The sequence below is a fragment of the Corapipo altera genome, unplaced genomic scaffold (genome assembly GCF_003945725.1).
Source record: "Corapipo altera isolate COAL_440 unplaced genomic scaffold, ASM394572v1 61281, whole genome shotgun sequence".
NCBI classification, from domain to species: domain Eukaryota; kingdom Metazoa; phylum Chordata; class Aves; order Passeriformes; family Pipridae; genus Corapipo; species Corapipo altera.
Window position 1 is genome coordinate 331729 of NW_020884921.1, and position 12851 is coordinate 344579.

A 12851-nucleotide genomic window follows, 5' to 3' on the forward strand; every position below is an offset into this window, starting at 1 on the left:
ACCTGAGCAGAATGAGGTATTTTATCTTGTCAGGGAATATCATCTGAGCTTACTGATATTAAAACAAGCTCTAGCACTTTAAAACAATTTAACCAAGTCTCTGATTTTGTTTTCTTCCTACTACAAAATTAAAGAAATGACTGGCATATCCTTAAACTATTATTTACAAGGAGATTCAAGCATAGTTTTCAAGATGATAAGCAATTGAGAAGTGATAAGCAATTGAGAAGTGATAACCAATCCTTGGCATCCTTTGTTCTTCAATAGAGAAAAGATACCCTTCGTAATGAGTCTTTTCCCTCCTACCAGCCCTCAGTGGTATCCAGGGAAAACAGTAAATTAAAGGTTGTTCCTGTGAATTACAGAGCACTTCCAACCTGGCTGAGGCAAAAGAAATTTATGCTATGAAACCATGACTCTTTGCAGCTTGTCTTTACTGTATATATTGTCTGACACAGTAAGATATGTCTCTCAAGCTTTCTCTCTCTGTTATATAGCCTATAAAGGTCAGAAAAGCTAAATCCAAACACAATGGCATGGAGGAATGTCTCTATTGCTGTGACTACTAGCTGACTATAATAGCTTCAGTTTAATAACACAAAATAAAATTACTCAGGCCATATAGCCAGTTTACTATGTTTCAACATGAAGCAAAGAAATGAGCTTCAAATTAGATTCTGTTTACTCTATGAGATAAACTAGTTTCATTTTGGACTGAGGTAAAGCACTCAGCCTTTGTTTATCTCTTGCCATTTAGCTGTACAAGGAAAATGTTTGGTTCCAAAGTGATTCCAATAAAAAACCCTTCTCTATCAAACCAAGCATTTAATCCTGACATGAATTGTATCATTGTGCTATATTACGTGGCATAAGCAGAATAATTAAACTATGAGATTGCTTATGCCTTAGTACATAGTAATTAAGCACTCCCTTGAAATCTATTTTGAGAAGGACTTTTGTCTTCCCAGGAAGTCTGAGGGACTACTTTTTCTTTTTTAATACTATAAATTTAGAATAATGCTACTGAAGTCAGAAGACATTGTATCAGACAAGTTGATATGTGCCAAGAGAGGGCCTTGGGACTGGCTCTCCCCTTTCTGTGTGCCTTACAGTTCAGCCATGGAATCATAGAATCATAGAATTGCCTGGATTGAAAGGGACTGAAAGATCTGATTTCAACATCCTTGCTGTGGATAGGGACACCTTTAACTAGACCTTATTGCTCAGAGCTCCATCCAGCCTGGCCTTGAACACTTCTAGGACGGGGCAGCCACAATTTCTGTGGGAAACCAATTCCAGGGCCTCACCACCCTCACAGTAGAGAATTTTTTTCTAATATCTGATCTAAACCTACTCTCAGTTTGAAGCCATTCCTTCTTGTCCTGTCGCTACATGCTCCTGTAAATTGTCTCTCCATTTTTCTTGTGGACTCCCTTCAGGTACTGAAAGGCCACAATTAAGTCACCCTACAGCGTTCTGTTCTCCAGGCTGAATAATTCCAGTTATCTCAACCTTTTCTCATAAAAGAGGTGCTCCATCCCTCTAATCAACTTGATGGCCTCCTCTGGACCTAAACTTGGATGCAGCACTGCAGGTGGGTCTCACCAGAGCAGAGTAGAGCAAAGAGGCAGAATCCTAACCCCTTGCCTGCTGCCTGCACTGCTTTGGATGCAGCCCAGGACACACTTGGCTTTCTGGGCTGTGAGTGCACATTGCTGGCTCATGTCCAGCCTCTCACCCGCCTGCTCCCCCAACTCCTTCTCAGCAGGGCTGCTCTCAATCTGTTCATCCCCCAGCCTGTGTTGATACCAGGGATTACCCTGACCCAGATGCAGCCCCTTGCACCTGGTTTTGTTAAACCTCATGAAGTTCCCAAGGGCCACTTCTCAAGCTTGTCCAGGTCCCTTTGAACGGTCCTGTTCTCCAGGTGTGTCAACAGCACCACTCAGCTTGGAGTCATCTACAGATTTGTATACTTGGTGAAACTGTACAGCAGTATGTTGCAATGGCAACATGCACTTTCCTCACATGTGAATGATGATACAAGGTCCGAGGATATCAGAATTACAACTTGTCATGGTTTGAGATAGCCCCAAAATCCAATTCCCTAGCTCCACTCCCCCCTCCCACATCTCAACCCAATGTGAGATGGGTTTTTCCAGACAAAACACAACCAGACTCAGAATGGGGGAAAGGGAATATATTACAATGACTGTACAAATAAATACTATAACACATTATACACATGATCACAACTATCTCTACCATGACATATAGTATTTACAATGGATCAGATCTCTTCTCCCCTCCAAATAAAAGTCCAGGAGGGAAAGAAGGACAGATCCCTTCCAGTCTCTCAGGGCAGCAGCTTCTTCAGAGTAGCAGAAGCAGTCTATCTCTTTCTCTCATGCATGCAGCTGTTGCTGGATCTCTGCCAGCTCCCTCGGCCCCGTCGCCAACCAACCGAGGGGTCTTCCGTGGGCTTCGTTACCCCAGACAAGGTCGTCTCACCACGTCATATCACGAAGACGCAGGGGGTCTTCGTGACGGTCTGGTATCTCCAGGAGATTCAAGCTCCTTGCAGAGCCTCTGTGCCCTGTCTCAGGCTGCGAGCTTCTTTGTAGCTTGCAGCAGGGGAGGGCCTCAAGGTCAACCTCCCACACCGTGCTGGCTCAGCTCTCAGGACGACTGAGCTCCTCAGCTCTCTCTCTCTCTCTCTGGTGCTGCATGTCTCTGTTGCTCCGTCTTATCTCTTCTGGCTCTCTGCCACCGCTTCTCCGGTCAGTGCCGGCTGCTACCTTCTCTGGCCGCTGCCCAGTTTGGAGAAAACATCTCCCAGCTCACAGCTACAGACACATAGTCCAGATTAACACTGTTCCAAGTCTCTGTAGCCCTCAACTGGGGCTGGGGGGCCCCAGAGGCCCCGAGGGGCTCCGGGCCCCTTTCCTCGTGGCTCCTACAACATGGCTACTTCTACCACTACCCAAACTACAACTCATCTCTTCTGGTCTGGTTGTGGTATGTTTACATTTCTGCAGGAGCGCACATTGGACAGAACTTCAAAACTTCCAGGGGTTTCCACCCCTTGGGGGTTACCACTTTTCTTAGCCTCTGGGGGAAAACAAGGTTCAAACCACTACACAGCTCAACTTTATCATAGGCTGTGTCAAAGGAACTGATTTCCTGTTTAAACAACCTGAAATTTATTAGCTGAAATGTACAAGAAGATTCATAAATGATGTGCTGAAGCTGTTGGAGTTCTCTTAGCTAATCTCAGATGTGCTAACTAAAATGGAAGAGATGCATAAGACATTTCAGAAGGATTTGCTATCTTTGGCACAGGATAGAGATAATAAGGCTGGAATCCTTCTGGTATCCAAGTTGGTATCTTAGGGTTGAAACTGATCGTGTCTGTAGACAATCTGTCTCATTCACAAGCAGCACAGGTCTCTCCAAGTAATCAAAACTCTGAAGTTCAACTGTGTTTGGGGAGAGAAATGCTACCAACATTTTCTATTTTTTTCTCCTAGAAACAATTTTCGATATCAACGCTAAACCAGGATGTGAGGTGTTAAACTCCCATGGATGTTTTAATAGCACACAAAAGATCTTCTCTTCTTTTGTTGCTTGCTACTGCTCACAGTCTACATGCACACCTGATTTAATGGTACTGTAAAGGTTGAATAGTTACATGTTTCACAAATAGCACATTAAGCTACAGTTCTGGGGGAGAAATAGCCAAAAACAAACAATCCTTTTCAGAATAAATCTTCAACCCCTATAGTAAAAAAAATATAAAACTGAGACAAAGATAGATTTTGTGTCCTAAAAATATATGCACCATGTTAAATACTTAGAGTAGGAATTGTATCACAAAGCCTACCCAAATTAGAGCAGCTACTCTGATTTTGCTGAATGTCTTTGGCTACGTGTTCAGGTTCCCAAAGAAGAAATAACAATAACACACTGTGATGAGGATGTCATATGTGGAAATAAAAAGCCCTTCAGACACAAGTGAGATAATATTATACAGGTTTGAATTTGTCAAGATAATATTACACAGTTTTGAATTTGTCTCATAAATTGAGACAAATTGTGTTCTTTTGAGGTTTTTTGTGGGGTTTTTAGGGTCTTTTTTGGTTGGTTGGTTGATGGGGTTTTAATTTTAATTTTTTTATGATGCGCATATAACAAGGAAAATGTTATTTGGTGCCTCTTCTTTTATTAATAATTTGTGAAGACTGTCAGAGGTGACTTTTTAAATTATTTTTGCATTGTACAGTGACTTGCTAATTGCCCACCATAGATACCTGCAGAATGTGGGTACGTGATGAGAGCCATTATTGAAGCATCCTTACAAGGGAGGAAAAAGGAAAACACTGGAAAACCATTTTTGTTTCTCATGGAACTGCAGACATCTGACAAGAGTTATCTGGCTCTTTATTGCATATAACTGATACTTTTTACACCACAAAAGGGTTTTCAGAAACCAGTATCAGCTACTCAGTCTCTTGTCTACCATGTAAGAACAAAAGCTTAAATTAGAATGAGCAAACAGAAGCCACAAAAAACTAGCTTCAGTTATTATCCATACCTTAACTAACAACTTAGCTTGCAGTTCTGATTCTATTTTGGCTCATGCTGGATGAGTTCCAGTGACTTTGTGTATACTGACATCTGATTGATACTGGTAACAGTGATAGCACCAGCAGGAACAAAGTTTTTCTATATAATTTTACAGTAACTTTGACCAAATGATTTTTTTGAGAATATTGCACAGATACCACAGCTTCTTTCTGCTTGTAAATATGTGTTTGGGTTTATTTCAGCAGAAAATAAGAGTCATAGAAGTCAAAACCAGAAAGGACACTGGACTGTACTTCTATGCTTGTCTTCCATATGTTACACATGCATCTGCAGCATGCCCCAAAAATTATCTGCATTTTATTCCCGAGTAAAAATAAATCTGAAATGCATTCCAGGATGAGAACAGGAGAAACCAAGATGCCATTTATCCCCCAGGCCTCTGTAAAAGTAGAAACCTAATTAGGCAACACAGACTTAGCGGAGCTCAGGAGGAAAACCAAATTTATTTTATTGTAGAGGCAAAAAGAAATCTTCAAGTCCCTATCAGTCATCAGGCAGCAAATCTCAGACTCTTCTACACTTTTATAGGAGCCTTCAAAATATTCAAATTTCCTAATGATGTAGCAGTGGAGCAGACATATTCTTGCCACTTGATAAGTACATGAAGGAGCTCTGGACTCCATTCAATACCTGACATTTTTTATGAAGAGACTGTTACGTACAGAGAAGATTACTGAGCTCTATTACCATTTTGAGAGTGTACCTATGTTGGATATGTTTTTGTGTGAAGACGCTAGTGATGGCTGCTTTAGAAATGTATGAAAAAATAAAATAAAACAATTCTGGTAGTGCCTTTTGGGGAAACTTAATTTCAAAGCTTGTGTGATGATATAAGGCACAAAGTTGAAAGGCTAGTGATTGTCATCACTGGAAAAGCATAGAGAAAATGATCTAATGAAGTATTTTTCACCTTTAGTTTCTATTGTCTTGTATAAAAGTATATTTGTTTCTCTAAGGAAAGCAGAGGTTTTCCACACATGAAAGTAATTTTACAGTACAAAAATATATTCAGTGCTTCCATGCATACACATTCCCTGAATACACATTTTCCACAACTTATTTTCAATTGACAACCTTCAAAATTTCTCTGATTCTTAGACATCTACAAGACTTGTAAGTAACTTTGTTAAAGGCAACTACATTTCCAGATTCAAAAACATTTTGTGGGGCCATTTTTTTGCCTTTCCTTTCAGAGTTGCTCAGACTGAGACAGGTTTTCAAAATCTTTCCTCAGGGCAGTTTCCCCCTAGATGACTCTTCCATTCTCTTTCAAGCTCTAAGCAATGTATATTGCTCTAAGTAATCTCTTCAAGCAAATCACAAAAGCAAGGCACAAACGTTTCCCGGATAAGCACAGATTACTCTGTTGCATGGTATTACCTATTTTGTTTATGCTTTAAAAAAATTAGTTTAAATAAAATACATTAATTCCCCAAATATTTACCTTTCATGGAAGCAATAAAAAAATTTTGCACTTTTCTGTGTTTAAACCTCAGAGGTGTGTTCCACTAAAATCCTGTTTGGTATAAAAAGAAGAATTAACTTTTGCTGCAGGTGTTTTCATGGTTAGTAGGCTACGTATTAACCAAAAAATAAAGACATTCCCATTCATTCACATATCTGAGTCAAAAATAAAGTCTACTGTGGGAGGTGGAGGCACTGCTATATATGTTTTGACCTGCAGCTGGAGTGCTCATCTAGGGTTAATACTAGAAGAAATCTCCATTTGAGAGTAGCAAAAATTGAAAATATAATGAATGGAAAGCCCTGTTTGTAACACTGATACTGAAATTTTGGTAAGTCATGATTTTGTTCCCAGTAGAGAACCTTTCTTGTAACTCAGACCTTTCGAGTAATTGAGACCTGAAGGTACCTTTCTCTAGTACCAATTCAACTGTACTAATTGTGCTTATGGCAATGTTGCCTACATCAGTTTGAGGTCTCCCTTTTCTTTTGTCTGGGATGCTTCAAAATGCCTCCTGGCACTGCTCTTTGACATACCTTTGCTGAAGCTGAGTTCTTCTTTTGTCTTCTCAAATGGACTACTGCTGAGCAAACAGACAGCTCTTTCTCTCTCTCACTTGCTTTCATGTGTGACAGGAAAGCAGTCACCCAGATGACAGATTTAGTTTTATCTTCTGCTGAGTGACAATATCAGATTTATAATTAATTTTAATTTTTTCCACAGGGAAAGAAATAATCTGATACTTTCTTTTCCTCATAGGGCAAAACCAATTAGCTTTCTTATAAAATTACAATTGGAAAAGAAAATGTTTTTCCCTTCAATAGTGATGAAGTCAAAGCAAGCATGCAGTGGGTAATGCAGCTCGAGTGGTTATGCATTTTGTTGAATATTTTAAGAATGTCTTCTCCTGTTCCCAGTGTAGCAGGAAAACCTGAATGAAAGGCAACTTTCTTCAATAACAAGTGGCTTTAAAGGGGAAAAAGGCAGAAATAGTACTATGCACATATTTGTAAAGACATCCATACAGTGCATCTACATCCTCTAGACTTGCTTCATTTAATATCTGAACTCTGTTTCAAATTCTGTTTCTGCTCTTTGTCCATGTAGTCTTTCTATCCACTATTTACTTCATAAGAATTTGAGTGTCTATGCATTGCTGGATAACTGAAGAGCTATTGAAACATTTCAAAGCACAACACCCAGCAGAAGGACATAGTTTTCTCAAAACAAGTTGTGGACAAAACAAAAATAGCAGGAAAAGAGGAAAATACCTTTGAGTTAAAGCAAAAAACAAAGAATACACAAACACTTGAACAGATGAGACACAGGTTAGGAGTGTTAAACTTCGACTTTTTGAAATAATAATAGATCTTTCTAGGTTGATGTCATGACAAGGTGAAATAGTGTTGAGACAGTTGGATCCTAAGTGTCAGCATCAGCTCAGATACATTTAGGAAGCTGTGCAAACAAGGATATTCACCTTCAATATGATGCTATATTCATATTCTCACCATACATCATGCAAATAGGAGTTCAAGCACATAATGGGGGGATGTATTTTTCACAGATTTTCTATGGGATATTGCCCCAATATATATAGAAAAAATTGTCTCAAAAATATCCTGAAGATCTCCTGAAGAGCCTCTGGTGATTAAGAACCATATTTAATTGACCGTGATTCATTACTTCATTTAGATTACCTGTGGAGTAGCCCACTATCCACAGTCTATATAAAACCATCACAATGTTGCTGTTGTGGGTCGAAAGCATTTGAATACATTTGAAGAGGCTTCAGACAAGTACTCAAGTGTTTTACCAAAATTCAAAGGAAGCTATGAAGAATTTGCAATTTGCATATCATTGGTAACTGGGTTTTATTTTATAACCCACACATCCACCTCTTATTTCAAAGCTGCAGATGCTCCACATTTAGCTCAAACCATTTTGTATGACATTTTCTAGATGATATGCCAGAAGAAGAATCAAGGCCTACAATAGGTACTCACAAAAGCATATTTCCCTCTGAGATTGAAAGTGGCAATTTGCATTTCACATAAAGTGAAAATATGTCCAAGGTCAAAAGGGACTTCTTATACACTTCAGGCAGCCTGAAGTAAAGAATGTTGGAGGCTAAGCAGAAGAGAGAATGACACAATGTCAATTACAAAGACAAAACAGAAAGTAGAAAATACTTTAGAATTTGTTTTATCCCAACAATATCAATGTTCCTGGGAATATTTGAAGACAAAATCAATAAGCTTTGGCATTAGTTCTAAACTAGCACTTTTTTCTCGTAGAGGAATCTATTTAATTATAAACTAAAGTAGGGAGTTCTTGCTCTTATAAAAGGTATCATTCATGAAAAAGCCTTATTTGTACTTTACATAATACATGGAACCTGTGTAGTACAACTGTCAAAGTATTCTTCAAAGATCCATTATTACTTATCCATGCCTGGAAAAAGGAAACTATGAGGAGACAAATCCTGGCTTACATACTCAGAAATTAAGGCTAGTTGTGGGTTCCTACAGAGTCTGTTCAGCCAGAAGTTCTGCACCTTCTGCTCAGAACACTTTTACTTGCTCTACCTTTACTACTGGGTTTGCTGATTTTAGGCTGAAAATTACCACATTGCATTTCAAATCCACCTCTTTACATTTGGTCTCAGTGCAGAAAAATGGTCCAATTCCTTCCATAGTCCTTGGCAGACAAGCACATGGTTCCTGATTCCTTTGATCTCTTGCCTCAGGATCCCACCCAAGACATTTAGGCAAAGACAGCACTGAGGCTGTACTACAGTATTATGTCCTGGCTCTGATTCGAGGCTGAAGTTCACCGTGAATCCTCAAAATGTTGTATTCATCCAGGCTGGATATTAGCCTAGTTGATTTAAAACAAATAAACAAACAAACAAACAACCTAAAAACCAACAGAATCACTGTAACATGGTCCTCTCTGTCATGGAGCACTGTCAGCTTTTGAAAGTTTCTTTCATTGAAACTGTTTGTAACGTGTAAAGAAAATAACTAGTGACACAATTGATTCCTATTCACTATTTTCTCCCCACTTTTTTCTCCAAATCCAAACACAGTTTCTGTAGATTGCATGGCATGACATGCTCATCACATGCTTTTATATTATCCATATGGGCAAGTTCTTCCTTGCTTCAGAAAGGAGTCACAATTTATTTAATCAGAAAAATTTTGAAATCTGACAAGGCTGTATAAAACCAGTATAGTCTGACTTCTTCAGGCAACTTCTTACAGACTGTTGCCCTTGTAGAGACTTTAAAAAAAACCACAAACTAGCACAAAATCTTTCAAAATCAGGTACTAGTTTCCCTGTTACTACACTGCACTCTTTTAACAGAGATGACATCAGTCCAGTGGTGATTACTGTGCCTCCTAATGATGATGCTATCACAAAGCCATAAAATATGTGGAACATTTTTGCAGAAAAGCACCTGAAGATGCTAAACATTACCATTGCTCCTATCAAATCCTAGGGCATTAACAGAGCATTTTAAATTACATTGTCATAAACAATACTCTAATGATAGAAACCAATCTGTTCACAGCTTCCTGGAACAGTAAGAGCAAGACTTCCTTTGTTGATTTAAACTATCACAATATTAATTTTCAAAGCAAAAGTATCATAATATTAATTTTCAAAAGAAAAAATCCAGCCCAGTAACACTAAAGACTTTATATTATTAACTCTACATACAGATTTTTCTTTGAAATTATGGTCTTTCAAATGTGGTTGTTAGAAGACAGTTCAAGTGCTCAGTGCAAATCTTTGAGCTCTGCAAAACTGCTTTAACCTGCTTGGCAGGTTAGGCAGGTTCATTCATAGGAACACGATTTGCCAGAAAGCACTTTTTTCAAAACAAGTCTCAGCTCCTGCATCTGACAGTTTCTTTCTGCTTCTCGCATTCTAGCCTGCCACTGTTGAACTTTCTTTTTATTGCTTCTCTGTTATAATTTGTTTCTTACACGCTCATCCCAAATATACTTCCCCTCTAAAAACATGATCTCCAGTGACAATTTCATACACTTTGTTTTAAAATCTTAGGGTTTTTATACCCAGAAATTTATTAGACAGGTAACATTTATGAAAGTGTTGTGTGTAACTGACATTCATGGAAGGTAGTTTAAGCTGTCATGGGAAATTATGCAAAAGGTTAACATTTGTTATATTTGAAGAAAAGTTCTGGGAAAGAAAACCAAGGGGATTAAAAATATTTTCCTTTTGGAAGCATCTAAAAGTTTTAATTTGGAATTTTCAAACTGGAAGAACTTTTCAAGTGTCTCATGTCTATTGTTATTGTCATTGCTAAACAAGATGCAGATGTTATTCATCTGCCAAAAATATAGCTGACTTTTTTTTATTTCCTGATTTTCTATCTCAGCAGACTTAACTAGAACAGTGGCTGAAATCTAGAAAACTTAGAAGGTTTCTACCAGGTTTCCTCCCAGTGGCTCTAAAATACATTTCTTTTCTGTGATCTTATTGACAGGAAAGCAAATGTTAATACAACTCAGTTAAAATGAAAATCTTTCCTGTTCAAATAAGTATCAGAGACCATTCAAGATAAGTCTCTCTATAACATCAACTAGCGAACATAAGTGGATCTTTCTCTTTCTTAATAAGGATGAAAAATTTTGGCTGCTTATATTTAGGTAACTAAGTGGATAGATTTTCAAAATTCCTAAGCATTCAATTTTCACAAGGATGAAAATGGTAAGGAACTGGATATTTTATAACCCTCCTCTAAAATCTTGTATTTTTGATTTTTAAAGTTGCAAATTTCTCTTCTAAAAAATTCACTATTAAGGAGAATCAAAAGATGTCTCTCATTTTACAAGCAGATAATTAGCTAAAAAATATTGGGAGTGTGTATCCCAGCTATGCATCTATCAATGCTAGATTACAGTTGGCCTGGCTGAGCACCTGGTACCATGTGAAGATAAACAGGTTAGCTAAGAACAAATCTCTCTGCACACCAGAGGTGTTATAAGGTCACACTCTTTCAGCACTTTACTGTGGCTTCTGTAAAGTTAATTCGATGCAGGAGAATATAATGAACTTTGGAGTAAAGCTAGATGACTTTACCAGCAACTAACTACAGGTGGATGGGTGTACTTCTCTGTAAACTTCTATAACAACTAAGTGAGAAGACCTCCAGTCTGGCCTCTAGAGAGAACTTTAGGCAAGGGGCAAAGCAAATGAGAATGAACTATTAGTCAGACATGAATTCTTGTGTCTTTTGGCTAGTCTTGTGTGAACAAGAGAAAATATTTTGTGCCTTCAACGGCTATTCATAAATTCAGTAGAAGCCATGGGAGAAGAGCGAGCATTAAATCAAGGAAAAATAATGAGGAGAAATAGGAAACACATGGGCAAACATACACACACAGACACTCTATGAAGCACCTAGGTTAAAAAGTTCCATATATCTCTGTATGAGTGTTTTGCTTTTGGCATGAATATTCTCAAAAGTTTTACATAGTCCAGACTCTATCCTGTATGTAATATTTGTGTGGCATTATTAGTCAACTAAAAATACTTTCATTTTTTTTAGTGTAGTTGAGCCTATACTTTTCAAAACTATATTGTGTAAAAATCAGCCTACAGAAACACTTTGTAGTTATGAATTTTCAGAGGAACCTATCACTGCACAAAAGACATTGACAAACACAAATAAGCCCTTTATAATGATGCAGAATGCAGTATGATGCAGTGGAGCAATCCTTTCCAGTATCTGGGGAGAATTCTGACACATAAAAAGCAGTGTGTTTTTTTGTTTTTCTTGTTGCTTAGAGTCATCCCTCTAATGAATTGTCTACTGAGGAAAAGGCACTGCTGCTGTCTTCCTTTCTTGAAGGCTCTACTGAGAAAAGAGCAGCTTCAGAGTAAATTGAGCTCTTGCAGGAGCCTGACCACCAGAGGCTGCTGAAGACAGCACTAGTCAGCCCAGGTTATATTTCACTACCAAGGTAAATGCTGGTTTTAGGACACTGGACATTGCATCCATCATATTTCCATACATTTTTTTAGCTGTAGCTTGAATTCAATGCATATTATGCATATGAGTCATGTTGTGCATAAGAGCTGAGATCAGGGTGTGTACTGATCAACTGGCCTCATGTCTTCCTAATCTCACCTATGTCTAAATCATGGGAACTGGAGACCAAGTACCTGTTCAGTACCTGCTGACATTTAGCTTCTCTGGAGACTGGGCTAAGTTTGGCCTGGTCTTTATACAGAGATTGTGAAAGTGATCAGAGCTACGTGTTGCAGAGAAGAAAGGCAGTCTCCTAACCCCTTCTCCTCAGTCTGTCTGCTGATATCGAAGTGTGCCCAGCCCCACAGCATGTTCAACATTTCTAGGAATTTCTGTCACGATGCCCATGCCACCATTTCATGGACTTGTGGTGGAACTTGGGTTGGTTACTCTGCCAGCCATAATGCCTTTAACAGTCAGGTCATTTCCTTTCAGCCCTGAAATATGTTACAATATGTAGGTCAAATGACACCAAGAGATTTAACTCAGATAACACTTTACTTATGTACTATTGATTGTAACTTAGCCCTGTTTTAAATCAGTGCAGACTCTGTATAGCAATATATTTTCTAAACATAGATAATGCAGAAGATTTTAGGAAAAAAAATTCCACACCTCTCCTTACAGGAGCAGCTACTCTACATTTCCTGTTACATAGGTGCTGCTTGGGTG

General features: G+C 38.4%; 1 long non-coding RNA gene across 1 annotated transcript in view; it reads left to right on the forward strand.

Annotated features, from left to right (window-relative positions):
* Window positions 1-5667: 5667 nt before the first annotated feature.
* LOC113953597 overlaps window positions 5668-12851 on the forward strand; it is a 28165-nt gene continuing 20981 nt past the window's right edge. The window contains exons 1-2 of the long non-coding RNA XR_003529934.1: window positions 5668-5760; window positions 11936-12111. This is a non-coding gene — a long non-coding RNA (uncharacterized LOC113953597). The remainder of the gene's footprint in view (window positions 5761-11935; window positions 12112-12851) is intronic.